The following is a 21,719-nucleotide window of genomic DNA, read 5'->3' as shown; positions in this document are numbered from 1 at the left end:
GCTTTCACATTGCCAATGCTGAGGTGTCCTCCTTCCTGAGGAAGCCAAGCAGGACCTCACATGCAACAGCAGCCTGCAGACCTGTGTGGAGTTCTTTATCCACAATATCTGCAGCCTGTCTTCAGTCAGCACCAGCTATGGCCCATTCTCCATAAAGCTCCTGCTGATGCTCATTCTCTTTGGTAACTTAGAGAAGTTTCCCTTCAACTGGAAGCTAAAGTCCCACATCCTCCACAGCTCCATCTACTCCAACAGATCCAAAGTGTAGTTTTATGTCACAGGAATGTCTGGGATGACACTGACCCTGTCAAGGATCTACTCTGCATCAAGTTGTTCGCCTTTCCTGAGGCCAAGGAGGTGGTGACCACCTGCCAGCTGCAGGTGGTCCCCCAGCTGTGCATGGCCAAGCTGGAGCTGCTTCATGAATGGTTCAGCTCCAACCTGGACCTGGAGCCCAAGGAAATCCTGGCCCTGCTGGTTGGGGGGCACGGCCATGGAGCTCTTCTTCAGCTTCCATCTGGCTGATGAGGTGGGCCAGCATCTCCTGGAGGAGGAGGACAAGTGGGAGGACAAGATTCACTTGGGCCAGGACATTCTCACGCAGGCACCCTCTGCCCGGGAGAGCATTCACAGTGTGGAGGTCTACCCAACCTATGACAACCTGCTGTGGTTTCTGTTGAGCCTGGACGAGAACATCATCCTCCCTGTCCTGCTGAACCTCAGACGTGAAAGGAATACAACCACCTTTCAGGTCTCCCTGACCAGCAGCAAAAGGACAGACCACTTCACTCTCTAGAAAGAGACTTTGCCTGGTCTGGTGGAGTGGCAGTCAGTTCTTAGAAACCCAGAGTTATGGGCTGAGAGATGGTGTTGGTCATTGTCTGGGGGTTGTCAAAGATAAACATGGCCAGGCATTAAAGTGGCCAAGACAGGTTTTATCCAGAGGGAGGGAGCTGATGCCCTCACATGTGTGCAGAGGTGGGCTGGGCATTGGTAAGGGAGCATGAGGGGGGGAAGTGTGGGAGTTGGGAGACAGAGAGGTGACCCAGCACCAAGGGTTGGTGTCATGGACCCAGTGCCACCTCTGTCTGCCTTCACTAGCTGTGATCTAAGTTAGTGGTCTGTCCTCCCTTGGAGTTTAGAAGACAGCTTGTCCTTTCTGATGGTTCTGTTTTTAAGGGATTCTTATGCCTTGATCTGAGTTGTCAGTGGCATACTGTTGCAGGCCCTCGTTAGAAAATGCTCCAAGAAGTAGTATTCATGGTCCAGTCACCACATGTGCTTGACTAAACAAGCAAGCAGACCCTCCTGGCCAGACCAGGCCTTCTGGAAGCCATTCAGAAACCCATGGGGTCTGCTACTGCTGTGTGTGTGCTTAACTGTCCTGGGGTAAGAACTCTGCAGTTCTCCATGGGCATGTAGTGATCCCCTCAGGAAGAGGAGAGATCCAGGAGACAGACCAGGCAGTGAGCTTCTGGAATGGGTTGGCTGGGAGGTGGCACTGTGGGCCACCCCAAACCTGGGCGCCTCTTGGGTCTGTTGGTACAGTGTGAAAGAAGCCACAGTGAGTAAATGCCACTAGCCTCAATAAACCTTCATTTACAAATGCCTGTGGAGGGCTAAACCTGGATTAGCTCTCTTCAGCCCCCATAGTGTCTCTGGAGAGCTGTGAGTGAGCTGCCACCTCCACCAGCAAGAAGGGGGCACATGCTCTTTCCTCTGCAGGTATGAAGACCTGGCAGCTGGGCATCTTTGGCTCTGATTGAACACAGTTCTTGTCCCTCCCTCATGTCCCATACTACCAGCCTGGCTCCTGTGGGTCATTGGATATGGAAGCCCCGACACAGGTTGGAATAAAGGGGTGGAGCACTGGAAGGAGGTCTAGGTGCTGGCCCACAAGGACAGCACCTCCAATCAATGTGTGTGGGGAGGGGAGTTGTGACTGGGAGCAGTGAAGGAGTGGACTCAGGCCTGGGTTGGCTGATTCACACAAAGTCCCCCAACAAGCCTGGCTCTCACTGTGTTCAGTGCATGTTCTCGGGTGGCCAGGCCTTTGTGCTCTGTGTTCTTTAAGCTGCTGTTTGTCCTGTGCCCAGTCCTGGGTTGGGCCTTCACCTGAATCTCTCTGTGAGATCACAGCCACCAGCAAGGTGTCACTCCTGTTCAATCTATGGGTGTGGAAACCAAGGCTGGGAGGTTGATTTTCTGACCAAGGTCACACCCCAGGAGGAGGGCGAGGCTGGGATCTGGGCCTACGTGTGCCAGTCAAGAGGCCTTGTTTTACACTCTTGGTGGACTCCTCTGGAAGGGTCTGTGCTGCACCATGAAAGCACCTCAATGATTTATTTTGTTTTATGTAACAGCCAGAAAAAAAACGTCATTGAGCTGCTGGAAATAAATGAATCAAGCAAGGCTCTCTTCAGAGCTGGCCATGGTGGAAAGTTTCCATCATCTCTGTTCTTGGCAGAGACTCCAAGGAGGCAGAAGAGTGGGGAGCTCATATGGGACAGAAGAGGAAGGCAGACCCATGTGCCCAGATGAAGACTTGGGGCTGGGAGGTGGAGGCAGGTCAGGGGAAGTGGCAGCTTTCATGATGGGCTTGGGAAGCACCTATGGCTTCCCCTGTCTGGGGCAGTGGGAGCAGAAGTACAAAGCAGGGGAGGGGGCTTGGAGCTCTGCCCATATTCTGGCCACTTGGCTGATTGCCAGAGGTGCCAAGGTTCAGTCCTGGACAGAGCTCTGCATGGTGATTGGTTATTCCATTGGCATGTGACGCATGGCTGTTGTCCCTGTTGTATGCCTCCTCTCTCAGTATTTCCAGGCCCAGGAAAGCCTTGATCTTCCAATCTAGGTGATTGTCTGTCTGAACCATGTCTTTTGTAATGGGATGTGACACACTGCATTGGGCTCCAGCGAGGCCCAGAAACAAGACTGGCTGTGCACGGGATTTGCTGAGGTCTCCTCTCAATGCTGTGGATATCAGGCAGGGGACCACAGCGGGTGTGCTCATGCCTCCTGTTGCATTTCTGACTGATTGCTACACAGGGCCAGGGTGAATAGAAGTGACCTGGGTTCTTCTCCAGCCCTGAGGTAGTGTTTGGAAACAGGGGTATCTAGGTCTCACCAGGCCTTGAAAATCCAACAGCCTGTCAGCAGTGTCCTGTGGGCACAATGTGGAAGCAGATAGGGCTGGGGGCTGCATGAGGCTGGAGACAGGGTCTGTCTTTGTGAAACACCAAGAGAGTTTGAAATGTTGTGATCTTCTCTCCCCAAATGCAGTATCTCCTGGACCAAGAGAGAACCTGGGGAACTTTATCCTGGTTTGTGAAACATGATTTCCTTGATTCATACAGAGAAATTGCTGGACTGATCTTTCAAGCTATAGGGAGTGGATCCCAGTGGTTAAGACATGGACTCTGAAGCACAGGGTCAAATCCTGGTGCTGCCACAAATAGGTTGTGTAACTCACAAAAGCTACTTTTTCTCTGTAGCATGGTTTCCTCACCTGTAAATGAGGACAATTTATTTCAACACATTCATGTTATATGCAATCAAGAGATGGCAACTGGTCAATCCACCACCTCAAACATTTATTCTTTGTATTGAGAACATTCAAAATCCTTCCTATCAGCTCTTTTGAAATATACAGTGGTCAATCACCCATTGCACTCTGTAGAACATTAAAAGTTCCTCATACTCTCCAATAGCACCTGGCACCCATCAGTGTCCTCTTCCCTCCCAGCTCTGCTTCTATGAAAATCTACTGTTTAGGTGCCATGTGTAGATGAGAATATGCTATATTTGTCTTACTTGCCTGGCTCATGACATTTAAACTAAGGTCCTTGAGGTCATCTATGTTGCTACAAATGATAGATTTTTGTTATATTTTATGGCTGAATAATATTCCATCATGTATAGCCACCACATTTTCTTTTTCCACCTATGCACATTCCATATCTTCGCTATTGTGAAAAATGAAAAAAAAAATAGCCACCTGTTTGATGATTGTTCCTCAAGTGGCACCAGAATTCCAGGCTTTATTCATCTTTTTCCCAGATAAAACACAGGTTTTCCTTAAGAAAACTGTGCCTAGTTACAGATGCTTTGGGACCTGCACTGTTGGAACCTAGATCAAGCCTAGAGCTCAGAGCTTGGGTTTCAAGAGAGTATAGAAAGGAAGACAGGTGACTGTTCCCCAGACAGATGGAACTGTGCAGCACACCCGCTGCATATGACCCAGTGTTTCTGAGCAGTGCTCACGATGCCCACCTTGTTTGCCCTGCCAGATGTGTTGGGTCTGTGTGCTGCCTGGAGGTTGTGAGGGGCATGCTGGCTTTGGAAGTTTGAGGGTGCTATGTGTGAAGGGGGACTTCCATCTATACTAATGGTGCTCTCTGAGATGATGGCTTTGAGTATACCTAGATCATGGCAGTGGTTGATAACTTGGGGACACCCAGGCTGTGTCAAGCCCCACACTTGGTTTGTTATCGCTTTAACCCTCGCTCCCCCTGGAGCAGGCTAGGGTGATTGTGTCCACATCTATTCTGCAAATGCGGAAACCCCCCCATTGCTCTCTGCTCCCAGTAGTTCCATGCCCTTGGCAGAGTGGAGGGTAGAGGTGCCACATGTGGATGCCTGGCTCTTGTCTTCTGCACTGCCATGGGCCTGGCAGCAGTTGCAGGACCACCTTGTGCCTTGCTCAGGGCAATGCATCTGGGCTAGAAGGGGCTCAGGCCCCTGCTGCCTCCTGCTGCACTGCCCTCCACCTTTCCCCACAGTGCCCACCCTGTGCTCCCTGGAGTCTAGTCCAGTGATTTCATTTTACATATTTGGAGTGATGATCTGAAAAAAGAAGCTCTGAGAAGAGTCACTTATGTCCCAGATGATGCTCCTCACTGTGGCAACATCACACTGGGCCAGCTGCTTCCCAACACATGTGCAGGGCAGAGAAGGGCAGTGTTTATGATGTGCCACACTGTCCAGTGGCCTCCAAGGGCAATCCTTCCCCATGCTGTGCAGTGGCTTTCAGAGGCCACCCTTCCCCACTCTGTCTAGTGGCCTCCAGGGGCCATCCTTCCAAACTCTGTCCAGTGGCCTCCAGGGGTCATGCTTCCCTATGCTGTTCAGAGGCCTCCAGGGTATGTCCTTCTCTACACAGTCCAGTGGCCTCCAGGGGCCATCCTTCTCATGTATAGGAAACATACCTGCTCCGGTGGGAAACTTGCCACCTCCTCTTTCCCCCCAGCCACCCCCTGTGACTCTCCCACTCTGTGGTTCACACTGTCTCTGGTAACTCATGTTGGGGATCACATCACATGAATCCTCTGTTTGTCATCAGCTTATTTGCCAATGACTTTTAAAGTTAACATTATATAAAAGTGATAGAGTGAATGTTATCTTCAAAAAAGAAAAACTAGAGTGCAGCACAGACAGAGCGTGCGCTCCTGCCAGCACCCTCCTACAGACAACCCACTGGCGGCTGGTGTTCACCTCATGCTTGGTGCTGCTGTGTGTAGATTCATCATCCTGCCTCTGTCTGAGCCTCGGGCACCTCCCTGAAGATTGTTCCCACCCTCAGCTGCTGCCACCCTATGGAGTGAGCTGTCTCCTTGTCCTTGGTGGTGGGAATGAGGTTTCCTCCCATTTTCCACTGGCCCTTTGAATGGCACTGCAGGCCATGTCCTTGACTTGGACATATTTTAGCATCTCTGTGTGTGAGAGGCCAGTTCCCAGGGCCTGAGCCTGGCTCCCATGGCTCTGCCATAGCTCAGGTGAGGTCATTCAGCTCTGCATGCCTTAGGTTCCTCTGTATAAGGTGAGCTGATGGTTTCTTTCTCTCAGGTTGTGCCATAATGGACTGAACATATGCAGGCATGGGGAGGGGTCTCCCCTGCATCAGTGCTCACTTGTGATAGCCGTGGTGGCTGCTTCTTGCTGGTTTGTTATTGCTGTGCCCCTGACACGAATCTTGAGGGCTGACTTTTAGAATCTTCGCCTCCTGCATATGGTCACTCTCATTCAGTGAGGAGGTCCACAAAAAAGAGTAGAGTGTGTCTATGGAGTCCCTATTCAAGACCTCTGGAGACCAAGCAGGAAACAGGTCTGATTTTACTTTGCAGTTACCATGTATATATACTGAGGTAATAGCTAAACAGAATACAGGCAGCCACCAATGCAATTTCTGCTAACTGCTCTTGCAGTGACCAATCAAGGAGTGGGACATAGAGCAAGCTCAGGGACTGCAACACATGGCCTCATACCCAGGGCTGTGTCTATGGGGTAAGTGGCCTGCCTCTCAGATGCCCTTAAAGTATGCCATGTATTCAGTACTTCATACACTTTTCTGCACACTATTTCATTTCTTGCCTAGAGATATAGACTTCTGGGTGCAACTGGAGGTTTGATAATAATAACTGAAGCCATGTATAAAATGATATTTTTTCAGTAAAAATTATGAGAAGAAAAGATGTCTTATGAACCAGGCCTGAAGGACTCCTGCATTGAACAGGTTGATGAATGATCAGTCCTGAAAACCATGGCAGAGCTGTAGCAGGAGAACCAGGAAAGCATGACCCCACACAGCCAGGAGAAGGAGACCTAGGCTAGGAGGTAGCAGGCTGCATGCTGCAAAGAGAGCAGGCAAAGGCATAAGCTGTCCCAGGTCTGTTGCCCAGGGACACCATCAGTGACTTGGATAAAGTGTTTTGATGGACTCTGGAAAAAAAGCTGGATTGGAGGGACTTGAGCATAAGTGATCTGAGGGTAAATTTTTGTAAGGATCAAGGTCAGATGCATGTAGTAGGAACCCCAGAAAACACTGACAATACCAAGACAGGGGTATATTTAAAGCCAGAATCTCCACAAGTAGGTGTTAGTCTGGTGGATTCAGTATGTCTGAGCATCTAGAATTTTACAAATTCTGGCTGCTACAGTCATGGGAACAGATTTATACTTCACTCAGAAGGAAGAATGGAGAGACGGGGCAAACACCCTTGTGCATTGAAGTCTGCTTCCCTTAAGGCACACTTCCAGAAATGTCAACCAACATCTATGACTGTTGCCCAATGACATCGCTGCTCTTGTTCCCAGGCCTGCCCCTGGGAAAGTGGAGAATGTGGTGTCAGCCATCAGTAGGTGTCTGTGGGGAGCTGGGTCCAAAGATGTTCCTAGGATACCAAAATCGCACAATGCTCAAGACCCTTCTGTAGGATGTCAGAGTTTGCATGGGGCCCATATACCACCTCCTGTGGACTTCAGTCCTCTCTGGTCACTCATAATATCTGGTAAAGCCCACAGACTCTGGGCAGAGTTGCCACACTGTATCATTCAGGCATAATGAGGAGGACAACTGCAGGTACAGGACAGGTGCAGCTATATCCTGTAGTTTTGATCCTCAGAGGGTTGAATTGCTGGCATGGAAACCTTGGCTACAAAGGGCTGCCTATGAGTGGCTGGGCATGCTGCTAGGCCCCTCCCACCACATCAGGGTTTTCCTGCAAGGACATAAATGGAGACTGGTTGTCAGATGAACAGCTACCAACATCTGCCACACATGATGGTGGCTTCCCCTGTGACCCAGCATTTGTCTGGGGAGGAAGGGAGCAAAGGAGATTGTGGTGGGGAGCCTCAAGGGAGGGAGGGTGCAGTGGGGAGGGGGACTAGAGGAATTTTTTTTTTCCCTGAACTGGTGGCTGCTCTGTGTTTAATGCTGGTAGAAGCTCATAATGCAGATGTTAATGTGGGCTGTTTTCTGGGGTCCTGAAATGGTCCTCCATGGATTTTTCAGACACTGTGGGGGCAGTCATCTCACTATTACTCCTCCCTTTAGAGAATTCTATTGAAGAGAAAAACCACCAGTTTTGTACATGAGTAGATCTGTTGCATGTACCTTTTTCATATGGCATGAGTCCACCTTGCCTTCTCATCATTCCATGGTTGCCCTCCAAGAACTGGCATGGCAAGTACCTTTAGGGAAATCCAAAGGAACAGTGGAAATCAGAGACACACACCCCCATGGTGATCTTCTCATCCAAAGAAAGGAGCTGGTTTTCCTGGTCACTTGAGGGGTGGGTGTCTATGGGCTCAGTGGCACTTCACCCCACCACTTTTCCTTGTACCAAGGTCAGTTCCAGCAACTGCTGGAGAGAACATCATGGGGCACCTGGCTCAGCCATTGAGGGCTGATGTTGGTTGGGTAGCTGGCACCAGGCCTCCATGGGTTGCCATAAGACCTTGAGCCCAGGCCCAGGAGTGCATTTTCCCTCTGTCCCTGATGTGGACAGTTTGTTCTCTACATTCTTGCAGAGAAAAAGTGAAGGTCTCATGTTCTACACCTTCTTGCTAACATGGGGATATTGTCACAAAAACATCTCATCACCTGATCCAAAGGGGATGAAGATGGCAATGCAAATGTCTGCCTGGGAAGGGCATGGGCCCTAGAATGATCAGAAAGGGCCCCTGAGTTATGTTACCAGGTTGCTTGTCCTGTCTGTGGATTAACCTCCTTGGACAGGGCTGGAGGCCTCCACAGTATACAGGTGTGTGATTGTGAATCTGGAAGAGCAGGTGAACTCGAGCACAAGCAACCACTGCAAGAGTGAGGGGTAGCAGAGACTGTCATCAATCAGGATGGAGGAGAGACCAGGTGAGGGAGTGCAAGGCTGGGCCACTCTGCAATCAGAGGAACCCAGTGTCTCGGGGTTACTGTAAAGAGAGCATCCTCCAGGAGCAGGATCCAAAGATTTCACATCAGCTCTCTTCTGAGGCCTCTTCCACTGCCTGCACTGCCCTTGCCTCAGAGGTTAGAATTCCTCTCTTTTCAACCTTTGTCCCAAGTATAGACAAAACTCCTCTATTTGCTGCCCCTTAGCATGGGTCAAATGAACATCAATTTAAGAAATGCTTACTGAGTACAAAGGGACAACCCCAGGGAAGCCAGCAGTCAGCCACCTAGTTCCAGGGTAGTTCTGGCTCCTTGAAACAGTAAACACTGCATCATTTCAAATGAAGTCCCAGGGAAAGAGGTCACTGCAGGGTCCATCCTGTTCTGCCTACTGAGCAGACATCTTTAACCATGAACACACCAGGTTTCTTGTGAACATAAAATCTAGGCTAATGCCATCCAGCTACCTTAACTTACTGGGATGTGGCTTGACCCTTTAAGGAGCATCCCTGTCCCACAGTCACAGGGTGAAGCCCACACATAAACATGGCAGGTGCTTTCTTCCAAGAGGTGTCTTATGGGAGGAGTCTTACAGAGACCTTGAAAGCAATAACTGTTGAGGGTTTACAACAGGGTGGTGGCAGGCTGGGGCTTGGCTCAATGGTGGAGACTTTGGTTTTGAGGTCAAGGAGCTTGTGGAGTGTTCTGTGAGTTCTGCTCCAAAGCTGCTCTTGATTCCCATGAGCCTTCCTTTTCTGACTGCTCCATCTATAGCTGCCCACTCTACACCCTGGCTCTTCTTCCCCAGGAGCTCCAGGATGGGGTAGGAGACCTTCATCTTCCTTTGCCTTCCAGGTTGTCCTCAAGGCCAGGTCTATGGAGCCTCCTCCTTTCTGAGTTCATTGTCTTTAAGAGGCAACAAAGCAACTTGAAGAAGTCAGAAAATCTCCAGAAATTTGCCCCAGACTTAGTCCTTAAGGGCCACGACCACAGCATCTTTTCCCCAGGCTCCTAGCACTATATCACCTTCTTTAGGAAGTTCAAACAAAGGGAGCAGAGAGCAACATCACAGAAATAATGGAAATCCAAGGCAAGAAGGGGATGGTTGAAAGCATCCAACTTCCTGAATAAACTGTGGACCAAAGCCCCCTCCTGGGTTTTCAGTGAGAAGGTTTGCGGGAACTTTGCCATGACCATGATAGGGAGGGATGTGGCTGGTGAAGGTGTGATTAATGAGTGTCTGGCTGAGTAACGACAAGTGAGCATGGAGATGCTGACAGTGTTACTTGGGAACCTGGCTATGGAGGAGGCAGAGAGACTCCAGGGACTCAGTTTCTTTTTGTGTGTGTGTTATTGTTCACCCTCATTTTTCCCTGGGATAATCTGCTGCTGGGAATGGGATCCTGGAGAAGGAGATCAAACCACCATGATGTGGCATGAGAGAAGCTTGAACTGAAAACACCACCTGCCTCTGCCACTGGAGGTGTAGGCTGGTGCCGGATATGGGAAGGGCCAGCACTGTGGTTCAGGCAGTGCAGGGAGTTCTCTGTGCAGAGCCTGATGCTTGCAGGGTTTGGGGCAGGTGTCAGGGACTGGAAGGTCACTTTGATGTTCTGTAGAGATGTGCTTTGATCTGTCAGGAGGCACAGCTCTTAGGCCTGCCTCACCAATGTGAGTTTGCTCAGCAGTCTCTTGACATTGATGTTCCACAGAGGCTGTGGTTGAGAGAAGAGTAACCATATTTAAAGTCTGACAAACCTGCAGCATGTGACAGGAGCAGCCATAAGAAAGCCTGATAGATCTGTCCATCTTCCATGTGATCTGGGGTTGTGACCTTGACTCCTAAGGCTGTCTAGACTTTTGGGTATCTGAGCCTCTGTTGTTCCAAGGTTAATTTGGGGGCATCATTAAGAGCAAAGCAGTTGTAGCCCTGGTCTTAAACAAGCCAGCCACCCCTGGGCCACTGGGATCTAATTGTTCAAAAACTAGGCTACTGGTTGTAAGATGGATCCAAATTTGGGGTTTAGAACCCCTAAAGCAAACCCCAGTCTTTTGTGTATTTACTTGTGAAAGGATTTTGTAAGTCACAGAAGAACCAAAGCAGGGCACAGCCTAGCTCCAACTTTAATGATCAAAGACCCTTCAGTGTCTGGTATTCAATGGCAGGCTCTTTCCCTCTCCTTTTACATAAAGGTTTTCTGTAAAGGTTTGGCTGTTCCATAATTAGGAATCCATAGCAAAATGAATGCCTTGTTCTGAGGACACTCCTACCTGAACTTGGTTTCTGGCTAATGAGGTGTTTGCCTCTGATTTTATCACTAGGTTCCTTCCTAAAAGAGGTGAATCAGAAAGAATTTTATCCTCTTGTATTATTTGAAAGAGTTTGTCAAAGTTTGCTGTCAGTTCTTTAAATATTTGGTGGGTTAGCTGTGATGCCACCTGGGCATGGGCTTTTCTTCGTGTGATTACCAATGTCACCTGAGCTTGTTACAGGTCTGTTCAGGTTTTAGTTTCCTCCCTGAGCCAACTGGAGTCATTTTTTGTCTTTTCAAAAACTTATCTATTTTCTCTAGGTTTTCTGATTCGTTAGCACACAACCATTCATAGTGTTCAATTGTAGTCATTTTTCTTTCTTTAAATTTAGTAATTATGTCCCCTCTTTCATTCTTGGTTTTAGTTATTTGGGTGGTCTTTCGTTTTCCCTTTGTCAGTCTAACAAAATAGCTTTCTTTCTTTCTTTCTTTCTTTCTTTCTTTCTTTCTTTCTTTCTTTCTTTCTTTCATCTTTTTTTTCTTTCTATTTTTTAGTTGTCAATGGACCTTTATTTTTATTTATTTATATGTGATGCTGAGAAGTGAATCCAGGGCCTCACACATGCTAGCCATGCACTGTATATCACTGAGCCATAAGCCAAGCCCACCTACTTGTCTGTTTTGTTATTTTTAATGTACCAATTCTTTTCTGTGTATATTTTCTCTATATTTTTATGATCAATTTCATTAATTCTGATCTAATGTTTATAATTGCTAATTATTCCTAATACCTTGACAATATTACTAATAAAAATGTCCATTCTTTTTTTTTTAAAAAAAAAAAGAGAGAGAGAGAGTGAGAGAGAATTTCAATATTTATTTTTCAGTTTTTGGCGGACACAACATCTTTGTTTGTATGTGGTGCTGAGGATCGAACCCGGGCCACACACATGCCAGGAGAGCATGCTACCACTTGAGCTACATCCCCAGCCTCAAAATGTCCATTCTTATCAGAATCAAACTTTCATCCTGTTGATAGCTGTGTAGCTTTTATAGAGTGATGTGAACAGAGCTTCTTTCTTTTCCTCCCAACCTAGTGTATCTCTGAACATAAAGTGCCTCTCCTGCAGGCATCATGGGACCTGTTTTTGTCATGTCTGATGATCTCTCTCTCTGTTGGACTGTCAAGCCAACTCACAGGAATGTTCTATTGATATATTGATTACATCTTCCATACACATTTCATATCCTATTTTCCTGTTGTTTTGGTTTTCTTTCACTTTTATCAATTTCTTTTGCACTAGATGATTATTTTCTAGTGTAGTATTTTAATTCTTTTAATGATTTTTTACTATTTTGTGGTAAATTTTTTAGTAGTTGCTACAGGGTTTTTATACACATCTTACCATATCAACTTAGGTTTTTGTAAGAAATAATTCCTGTGAAATACAGAAGGAGGCCTGACACTGTGGCTCACTCCTATAATCTAGCTATTCAAGAGATACAGAAGGATTACTTCCATATAACTCATATCCATCTTTGTGATATTATTATTGTGCATATTAAATATGTCACAGTATAACAATTCATTATTATAACCATGTAATTTTATGAAGCTTATAGCAGGAGATTAGGTCCACAATTACATAATTTTTAAGTTAACTTTCTTACTTACCATCCTGGCTTGCTCATTTGGTTTGTTTCTGTGGCTCCAGTCTTTGGTGTCAAACTCCCACTCCATGCAGCTTTGCTCCCATCTACCTTCTTTTTCCTGGTATTGTTCAATATATTGCGTTTCTTCAGTACAATTACATACATACTGCTAAAGATAATTGCTTTTAATATCAGTTTAAGAAAGAAAAACAAGTATGCATTTATACTTTTATATCTAGGCAATTACTTTTAATAGGATTTTTAATGTGGGTTAAGAGCATTGTATAGATAACTTTCTCTAAGCTTGAAGAACTTTCAGAAATACATTTATTTTGCCTTTATTTTTGAAATATAATTTTGCTGCCTATATGACTCTTGATTGACAATCCCTTTTGAAACTTTTGGATGGTATTCTCTAACCTTCTGGTTCCATTATGTCTGAGAAGTCAGGTGTTAATTTGAGTTTCTCTTGAATGTGATGAATAACTTTTCTTTTGATGTTTGTATTATATTCTCTTTGTCTTTCAAAATTCTTACTGTGATGTGTACAAATGTGAGAGTCTCAGTGTTTATCCTACTTGTTATGGACTTCTTGGACCTGTAATGGTTTCATCAAGTCTGGAATGGTTTTAGTCATTATATCTTAAACACTTTTCTGCTCCTTCTTCTTTCCCTCCTTCTAGAATTCCTGGTACATGTCTATTGATGAGCTCGGTGGCCCACATTTCTCTAATGCTCTGTTCACTTTTATCATTGTCTTTTCCTTTGTTCTTTGGGTTGTATAATCTCTATCAATCTCTCAGCTTGGCTTCTTCTTTCTGTCCACCTCATCTATACTTTTGATCTTCTCTATTTTTTTTTATTTCAAATTTTGTCCTTTTTTTAATCTCAGGATTTTTTTTTCTAAAAAATAATTTTGCTTTCTAATGTTTTCAGAAAATGTTCATTAGTTATTTTATGTCCATTTAACTATTAAGACTTCATCAAATTACTATACTTTTATTATTTAAAAATTTATAGTTCTATATGTATTATTATAACATGTAATATATATGATATGTTTACATATTATATAATATATTTTACATATTTTCAAATCTTTCCTAAGATTAACATCTGAGTTCTCATAGGAAGTTTCTGGAACCTGCATTTCCCCCCCTGTGGATGGGTAACCCTTTTCTGTTTACTGTGGACTCTGTTGTGTCCTTCCATCAAATCCATGTGTTGAAGCCCTAACCTCCAATGTGATGATATTTGGAGGTGGGCCTCTGAGGTATCATTAGGTGTAGATGAGGTCATAAAGACAGAACCCTTATGATGGGGCTCATGTCCTCCATCAAAGGAAGATGACAGATTCTCTCCTCCCTCCGCATGCACTGAGGCCCAGCCCTGCAAAGACGGTGTGTGCACAGTGGGAAGGCAGGGCTGTGCAGGCAAGGAAGGCTCTTTTTAGCTCTGCAGCCCCCAAATCTGTCAGCACTATGGCATCCAGCTTATTACCCTCCAGAACTATTAGAAAAAAATGTGTCTGAAATTACCCTGTCTGTCATAATTTCTTATAGCAGGCTGAGCTAAGACATGCTTCTTCATATCTTGTGAGTTTTTTTGTTTTGTTTTGTTTTGTTTTTATTACTAAAAACTTGATGTTTGGGGTGATACACTCAACTGAGCCATACTCCAGGCTTTTGTTGTTGTTGGCTTGTTTGTTTATTTAGGGTCTGTAATTAGAGCTTCTCTCCTCTCCTGCGTGGGGCTTGTGCTGGTCCTCAGAGGGCACAAAATTTTTGCTCTCTATTTATAGAGAATTACCCTACAAATATTAAAACCATAATGGTAGAAACATTTGGAAAAGCAAAAACCAAATGTGAAAACTCTACACAGGATGACTCAGTGCTCACAAGGTGCCATTTTAAAATGAAACTTAAAGTCGCTTAAGTAAATAAGACATTAATACTGAAAGATTTCACTAAACTCAGCAAATATCCTGACCACCAATAGGTAAATAACAATGTAATAAAAATTGATGAGAGTGGCCTCCCAGGTACTGCAAAATTCTACATAGGGACTGAGCATGTTGGGTACATAAATATTGTTTTTTATTCCTTATTTTAGTTGATAATTTTGATTTGGGAAAGAAAAAAAGAGGTAGGAAATGAACAGCCAGTGATACAGATGTTGTAAAATAACAGAATCTGCTGTTCTAACCTCTGACTTTTAACACAGAATGTTGAAATCTTGGCAAGGGAAACAGGTTTTTCCTGAACAACAAACATAATAATAATAAGATGATGATGATGATGAAGACAAGAAGCACAACATAAAACATAACAACTTGAGAACCATTTTTTACTAATATCATAGGATGGGAATAATAATTAATATGATGAAGAACCAAGTGTATGACCATGAATGGAAATGGGAAAGGAAAAGTCAGTTGATATTTAGTAGGGTACTACAGAAGGGGTTTCAAAATAGGAGAAAAGTTCAAATTCATGACCCCTAAGACACACTACTCTAAAACAGATTTATTTAATTTTAAAATCATCTCTCAGTACATATGGGTAGAAAGACAAAAAGACTAAGATTATTCTTCCATGGTTCACTTTCACTGTGCATTTGAAACTTCTCTCTAATCCAGGCTCTCATATGAATTGGGTAAAAAGTTCCCAAAGGTAATGGTAGTATGTCACCTGCATTATTCACCTCTTCCAAAACAATACTGCAGGACAGGAAGAAGGAGGCCACATGCTCAGTTTTATGAACACTTGCATATTTGCTTTTGGTTCCCAAATGATTTTGACATTTAAATGATGGTACACCATGGATGTTTTCTGCCCAGTGGGATAATGTATAATGGCATTGAAGGCTTTCCTTTAAACAGTTAAGACCAAATGAAATGTTCATAATAACCAAAATGGTAGTACCCATCACTCGATTTATGATGTAAAAAGTGTAAAATGCAGGGCTTGGGTTGTGGCTCAGCAGTAGGGCGCTTGCCTAGCATGTCAGCACCACAAAATAAATAAATAAATAAATGAAATAAAGACGTTAAAAATAATTTTTTAAAAACGTGTAAAATGCATAGAAGTGCTGAGGCCATATACATGGGGCTGTGAGAAGATATAGTCATGGAGAGTGTATGGTGTAAGCAAGAAGAAGCACCCCTAGGGCTGGGGTTGTGGCTCAGTGGTAGAATACTCACCTAGCACATATGAGGCCCTGGGTTCGATCCTCAGCACCACATATAAATAAATAAAGGTATTTTGTCCAACTACAACTAAAAAATAAATATTTAAAAAAGAAGGAGCACCCTTGCTGGAGGGATGACGGAATGAGTGTGCAGTTACACAGCAAATTCAGAGACAGGGGGACCAGTCAGGAAATCCTAAGAATGACATCAGATACTAAATAATGAGGGTTCAGGCTGGATTGGAAAGAAGGAGTAAAATTAGATTTCAGGAGAAAAAATTAAGAATGCTTGGTAATGGAATGGTTATACAATGAGATGATAATTCCAACTTTCTGAGACTGGAATTGCTAATGAGAAAAATCATGATCATCCATCTTTATGTGTGCAACACTAAGTGTGCAAACACAGTTTTCTCTTTTTCTCTTGATCTGCGAAGTGTCATTACTCACCTGATTATTCCATTAATATTATATAAGTAAGGGGCTGGGGTTGTGCCTCAGTGGTAGAGCACTCACCTAACACATGCATGGTGCTGGGTTCAATCCTCAGTACCACATAAAAATTAAATAAAGGTAGTGTGTCCAACTACAAATAAAATAAAACAAACCAACAACTACAAATATATATACCTATATGACCTTTTTGCCACCAAAATTGCTACTTGCCTTCCCTTCCCCCAATGACCCATTTCAAATCCATGATCACAAAAATCATTATTCTTTTACCATTCCACATGCTCCATAAAGACCCTCTTCACCCAGTTGAAGATTCTGAAACAGTAGTGCTGAACTGAAGCAATATCTCTCTAGGAAACCTTTGCCACATCTGCATCTAATTTTGTCTCCACCTGAATTCCACACAGGCTGGGTGGGTGGCCCACAGTATGATTCCATAATAACTGTGCACTACCATTACACTCAACCACACAGCTTATCAAGAGTTGGCTACAAAGGGTTGGATTGCTCCTGGACCCTCAGAAACTTACAGCCAAAATATAAAGACTGTAGGTGCCCTGTCTCATTAATACATGCTTAAATACTTAAGTAATATTTGTATAATGGGATATCCCATTTGGAAGATTGTTCAGATATTCCAGAAAATCACAGGATTGCAAATCAAAAAAGATGTATGCTAAGTGTGATTTTAGTCAAATATTTAAATATTTTCCTCTTAAAAAAGGTTATAAATAGAATTCTATAATTCACAACTTTAGATATGATTTTCACTGCACTTTTGCTGAAGTTAGTTTTAATCTGGAAAAAAGAAATTTAAGGAAGAGTTTTCACTACTTCACATGCACACACCCATGCTACATTCAGAAACTTCCTAAAAACAAATCAAAGCTCCTTTACTTAAACTGAAGTCTTAATGTTTAAAAATACAAGTTAGCAAAAAATGATTTATATTTTAGACTGGGAATTGAACTCAGGGGTACTCAACTGCTGAGCCACATCCCAGCCCTATTTTGTGTTTGACTCAGAGACAAGGTCTCACTGAGTAGCTTAGTGCCCCACCATTGCTGAGGCTGGCTTTGAACTCAGGATCCTCTTGTCTCAGCCTCCCTAGCTGCTGGGATTACAGGTATGGGCCACCTTCCTGGCTCCTATATTGTACTTTTCAACTAACTGTTAAATAGATAAACTAAAGGGAGAAATTAATAAGGTATTTTGACTTTGGAGTGTATATCTTGAATTCTTTCATAATCGTTTTATTTTAATATAAATGGATTCCAGTTTTGTTTGTATTGTGTTTCCTCAAATGCATGATGACAAAGGGGTCAGCATAATGAAAAGTAAAAAAAAAATTAAGTTATCAAATGCAATGTGCTATTATTTAGCTAATGAAACAACAAAATTGCCCCAGAAGTTCTCATATTACCAATGTAAATTTAGTTTCTTCTAATCTCATATTACATAGCTCAATTAGGTGTGTTTTAGAGCAATGCTTTTTTACCTCCTAAGAGAGTTATATGAAAAAAGGCAAGGTACTCAAAAGATATATGTCCATCCTTGCAAGACAAAGTTTTTCACATTTAAATTTCTAAATATGTATCTTAAAATACATATTTTTAGATGTATCTTAAAATCAACAGTTACAATTAATAGGAGGTATTTGGATCTGTAATGTTTCATCAATTTAAATCCAAAAAAATATATATACTAATTTAATAATAGAGTATATAGTTTCTCGCAATTTTCTAAATATATATATATATATATATATATATATATATATATATATATAATTTTTTAAGGAATCAAAGCAACATTAATGCATGCATTTCTTTGTTGCAACACAACTGATTTATTGTGCGGGATACAGAAGTGGCTTGCTGAGAGCCAGGCTGGTTGTATAATTTGCTTAGAAAAAGGAGCAGATTATACATGCCCTGACCTGTGAAACACAGGTAGGGCCTCAGTAAGGGTCTCCATTTTAATCCAGACAGAAATACACAATATAGAGAGGCAAGATAGATTAAATGAGACACAAATGCTGGCTATTGGCATCTCTACAGGAAGAACAGAAGTTCTACAAAAGATGACAGATACCAGATACCACATGAATTCCACCCCAGTCTTTTGGCCTCCAGTGTGGTGCCTCTGCCATGATTTCAACACTGTGGAGAAGAGGCAAGCCTGTTCAGCGCCATTAAATGCAGTCATGGGGATGTGCTCCACTCAGTTGATGAGAACAATCAACCATGCCTCTGTGCGCATCTCTCTAGTGAAGAGGAAACATACAAGTAGGAAACAAGACACTGAATCACTCTGGCACTTTCTGCTTCTCACCAACTGTCCTCCACTACCTGCTAGTAGCTTTACATCAACAGCCCACTCTCCATGACAGCATTTGCAGGGTGCACTACATCGTTGAAATGTCTGTCTAGGTAAAAGACTCCTCAGACCTCAGACAATGGTCCTCTTTTCAGAGCAATGGTGATATACCATTTTAACTTCAACAAGTGACCAGAACTGAATCACAGCAGAGAACAAGAACCTTTTGGCCCAGTATCTCACGGAGTGCAAACAGTGGAGGGCACATTGCTGAGGCATAGGCCTGAGAAACTGAGATTGCAAGAGCAGGGTCCAGTGATGGAAGGGGTCCAGACCAGGTGGCAAAAGCCTGAAGAGACATGAAAAGGATAGCACTTGGGAAAACAGAGGAGGAGCTAATGGAACCAGCTGGCCTGGCTCACAACCCTAAGGCATAAAAGGCATTTTTGTCTCTTGTTGTCATGACCACGAGCACTGAGGGCACCCTTGATTATTTGTTTGCTTATTGTTTTAAAGAAAAAAAAAAGTTTGCTAAGATGCAAGGCTCAGTGTAGGATACAACATGTTCAGTGTAATGTCATTTATGACCTATTACAACATACTGAAAGTCTTTCTCTGTCCCCCGCCTATCTTGCACACTGGCAGCAGTTAACCGAGAGCTCACTCACTGATCTGGTAGACATTCATGAAACCCTCTGATTTGCCCAGTCCTGGGCCTGGAATTTTGGGATTACAAGAGATCTCAGAGATGTTATGAGGGCTTATCAGGCAGGATGTATGTTATCATGCAGGTAAGAAAATGGATATAGATAATCAGGGAATGTTAATATTATGAAGCAACCTCATAACAATTGAACTGCCTAAGCCAGAACTTTTTAAGCTTTTTCCTAAAAATTTCAAACCATGGATTTTCAAACCTAAAATTTGCAAAGAACCCCAATGCATGAAAGCAAATCAAAAGGAACTGTGAAGGCAGAGAAGAGTAAGAGCAGGTAGTGGGATAAATCTCACAGCCTCCTCCTTCTCAAACTAGGAAGTACCTCTCCTGACCAGAGATCACAGCACAATGTTTGAAAATCAGTGACTTAGTAGTCAAACCAGATGGTGGTAATGGCTAATACCTCTGGGGCTGTGCACAGGATGCATACCCTGAGGTGGGAGAGAGGATTGATTTACAAGGGTGGATTTAATGATGTGTGGGCTAACTTGAAAGAAACCAAGTATCTAAAAATGTACCATCATCTGAGTTTGCACACATGTACTTTGTCATATGCTGAGCATCACTGGGTCAGTTGCCCAGGGTTAGGTATGCAGACTCTTGTTCGCCAAGCTCCTTATGGGTTTTCAAGGGCTGATGTGACTCCATTGGATTTTACCTTAGAGTAGCTGCACAGACTAATGCCTCATGGATAACACCCAGCTAGAGCTCTCAGATGCTGGCCAGGAAGAAGAGAATCCTAGCCAATGAAGACAAACACTGATGGTACATTCTGCGCAGACATGGGCTCTGGTGGCTCTGGGCAGGTCAGTTTTCTCCTTTTTCCCAAAGGAAAATACACACATGTTAGTGGCTCAGGACTCCCACGACTACCCTGAAAGTTCCTCCTAATGTGATCAGAAGATTTAAAATGAATTTTATTGGAACCAGTGCTGGATGGGCTGCGGCCTTGCCCATTGGTGGGTCCTGGAACCCTCTACTCATCTTGAGTACCATCACATCCTCAGCTGCATGAAACTCTGAAACTATTTCATCTGTGCATTCTGCCAAAGGGAAGGACCAGCACTAGCCACCATGGCCATCTTCTAGTCAGAAGGCAAGGTAAGCATGGACCAGAAGCCCATGTGCTCTTTTCCGAGCCTGTTGCTATCCACTGTGCTGCTGCCCTCTGAACATCTCATGAAGCAGAAGCACTCTTGCTCTTGAAAGAGAAAATATTTTCCTACAACATGACCAGCCCTGTTATGGTTTGGATGTAAGGTGTCCTCCTAAAAGCTCATGATACACAAGGTAGCAGTGTTTAGAGCTGAAATTATTACAATACAAGAACCATGACCCTAATCAGTGGATTAATCCACTTGATGGATTTGAAGACTACTGTACTAGGTGGTAACCATACCCAGATGGGGCATGGCTTGAGGAAATAGGTCACTGTGGGCATGCCCTTGGGGATTATATTTTGTCCCCCAAGTTCCTCCCTCAGCCATGAGCTGAACAACTTTCCTGTGCTAAATTCTGCTGCATGATATTCTGCCTCCCTCTTAGGCCCAAAGCAATGGAGTTGGGCCAACCATGGACTGAGACCTGTGACCCCATGAGCCCAAATAAGATTTTCCTCATGTAAATTGTTATTGTGGGGCATTTTGGTCACTGTGATGAACAACACATAAACACTGGTCCTTGGAAACAGCTAACACCCTCATATGGACTCAACTTGGAAAGGCTGATGCCTATCCCTCCCTGAGAGGTGACACACCTAGACACAGAGAGCTCTACCAGTGTTGTGGAATAAACCCCATATCTGTCTTCTAAGCCATCTGTAGAACATAGTGATCACTGTGTCCTAGGAAGGCTCCAGTTCTGGCTCACAGATATGGATCCCCTAGAGCATACTTGCCTCCTTCCAAATGTTCAGTAGCCTTCACTTGTTAATTATCAAGATGGCCCAGGGAGGCATATGTTCTCACCCATGCTCCACACCCCAGGACATAGAGGCACAGGGAGGTTAATTAAATCACCCGTGATTACACAGTTAGCAAGAGGAGCAGCTAAGATGGGAGTTCCAGGGATGGGTTTCTAAGACATTCTGAGGACTGGCCTTCTGAGTAGACAGGACACACTGTCCCCACTGCTGCCTGAAGAGGCTCATCCTGAGTCCTGGCCTCCATGGATATAGGGAAGCCTGTGGCCAAGGGCAGGGATCTGAGTGAGCACAGAAGCTCCTGAAAAGCATTGGTGAGGACATGAAGTGACGGGAACCCACCATGTCCATGGAGCATATGGGTGCTTCCTGCCCTGTGAAAAGCAGTTTGTCTAATAGAATTGAAGTTATGGAGATTCCGGGTCTCAACACTTTTGGTGTGTCCTCAGCAGAAATGCCATGGGACACATGTTCACAGTCTCCACTACAGTACTGTGGCATAGGGAATAGTCCCTGGGCCTGGAGATGACCCAAGCAACCTCTTTGCAG

The 21,719-nt window shown here is 44.1% G+C and overlaps 1 pseudogene; it reads left to right on the top strand.

The window, feature by feature from the left end:
- Nucleotides 1–493: 493 nt before the first annotated feature.
- The window catches only part of LOC143380024 (cell division cycle 5-like protein pseudogene), an 81,653-nt pseudogene continuing 60,427 nt past the window's right edge, over nt 494–21,719 (top strand).

This window comes from Callospermophilus lateralis, chromosome 14, assembly GCF_048772815.1.
Source record: "Callospermophilus lateralis isolate mCalLat2 chromosome 14, mCalLat2.hap1, whole genome shotgun sequence".
NCBI classification, from domain to species: domain Eukaryota; kingdom Metazoa; phylum Chordata; class Mammalia; order Rodentia; family Sciuridae; genus Callospermophilus; species Callospermophilus lateralis.
Note: the sequence above shows the minus strand (reverse complement) of the source record. Positions and strands in the feature narration are given on the sequence as shown.